Source organism: Microtus oregoni, unplaced genomic scaffold, assembly GCF_018167655.1.
Source record: "Microtus oregoni isolate MIOR12 unplaced genomic scaffold, Mior012 000014F_ref0000157, whole genome shotgun sequence".
NCBI classification, from domain to species: Eukaryota; Metazoa; Chordata; class Mammalia; order Rodentia; family Cricetidae; genus Microtus; species Microtus oregoni.
The window spans coordinates 4,817,860-4,819,765 of record NW_024543073.1 but is presented as its reverse complement, the minus strand read 5'-3'; positions in this window follow the sequence as shown (position 1 = coordinate 4,819,765).

Genomic DNA, 1,906 nt, shown 5'->3' with positions numbered 1-1,906 from the left:
CTCCCCACGGTCCAGTCTTGAGCCTCTTCCTCCAAGTAAAGGAACTGGAAACCTTATGTTAAAACCCCAGCAGTGGGGGCTGGAGAGAGAGCTCAGAGGTTAAGAGCATGGCTTGCTCTTCCAAAGATCCTGAGTTCAATTCCCAGCAACAACATGGTGGCTCACAACCATCTGTAATGGGGTCTGGTGCCCTCTCTGGCCTGCAGGCATACAGACAGACAGAATATTGTATACATAATAAATAAATAAATATTAAAAAAAAACCAGCAGTGCAAGTTTGAACTAAAAGTTTGAAATTCTGGGAGGGGGGAGCGGTTGGAGATTGGAGAGGTGGTTCAGAGATTGGGAGCTCTGGCTGCTCTTTCAGAGGACCCAGGCTCAATTCCCAGCACCCACAAGGCAGCTCACAACTATCTGTAACTCCAGTTCCAGGAAATCTGACACTTTCATACCAATGCACATAAAATAAAGTTACATAAATTACATAAGAAGTATGACATTTTTAGCACCTTAAAAGTGTTTAAAATTATGAAGTTATAATGCAAACCTGTAGCACAATTAATAAAAACCCAGGGACAAATATTGGGGTTCAGACTGAAGGTCAGAAAAGCAAAACAGCCAGCCACCTTCTTACCTCTACCTCAGCCTGAAATGGCGATCCTGCCTACAGGAATCTCAAAATGAGACTGTGTCTCAGAGCTGTCTCCTCCTGTCTTATATTCCTCTGTAGGACTGGGATTAAAGACGGGCATCACTGGAATTAAAGAAGCACATCACTACTGCCAGGTTTCTATGGCAAGGAATATAAGGCGTGTGTCACCACTGCCTGGTCTGTAAGGCTGATCAGTGCGGCTGTTTTACTCTCTGAACTTTAGGCAAGCTTTATTTATTTATTAAAATACAGATGAAATATAACTACACAAACCTCATTTTTTTTTTTTTGCCATTAATATTACATGTTCCTGGCAGGCAGCTGAGGGGAGAGCTCTGGCGTTTGCCCGCACCCTTTCCAAACCCCGCTAAGTCCCTAGTTAGCATAGGCTGCTGTTTGTGTATTCATGGCTTGTGGAGCCAGGCAGCTAAGACTTCAGTTTCCATACACATGATTATTTCCAGCATCCCACCTAAAGACAAGATATATCTTCCAGGTTTGCCAGACTGACTCCCCACAGACTATCTTCTCGCGCAGTCTACCTCTGCAGGCCACTAGCCGGTCAGTAGTGTATATTTTTGCGTACTTTGCTCATTGTGAATGAGGATCTGCCAAAGGCTAAACTTAACTCCCACAATGCAAAGAAAGTAGCAATCAAGCCTATGTAGGAGCAGATACATCTGCTAAATCTTCTCTCTCTTCCATCTATCTACTTGCCTACGAGACTACATATATTGTGTAATCTCAAGCAAATGTTTGTTCCCGTTTCCCGGAGGAGGTGAGAGGCAGTTTTTGAAACTCGGTTCGGGGTCTTTGGCACACTCTTTCATTTAACAGACTCTTTGTGATTAATAACTCATCGAACTGGTCTTTTTTTTTTTAAAAATTAAATGCACAGTTTATGAACGTCGTCTTTGAGTCGTGCAAGCTTGCCCATCATGTCTGCCGTGTCGTTCTTCTGCCTTTTCTTCTGAATTGTCCTTATCTCCCAGAGCCTGTCTGGCCAATGTCTACTTCCACAGTTCACTCCCCGCCAGTGAACGCCGATGCTCATTCCATTCCTGCAGGTGCCTGGTCGGTCGTCGTGCTCCCTGTCGGTTCTCCCTCTGCCGTCCAGCATCAGCCTCCCCGACTCTTCTCACTTCGGGGAAGTCGGTCGAGCCCTCCTCCTCCAAGTCCCCCGCCGCCCCCGGTCGCTCCCCCCCTCCCCCGCCGGCTCGGGGCCCTCCTCTGCACCGGCCGATCCCCGCTCCT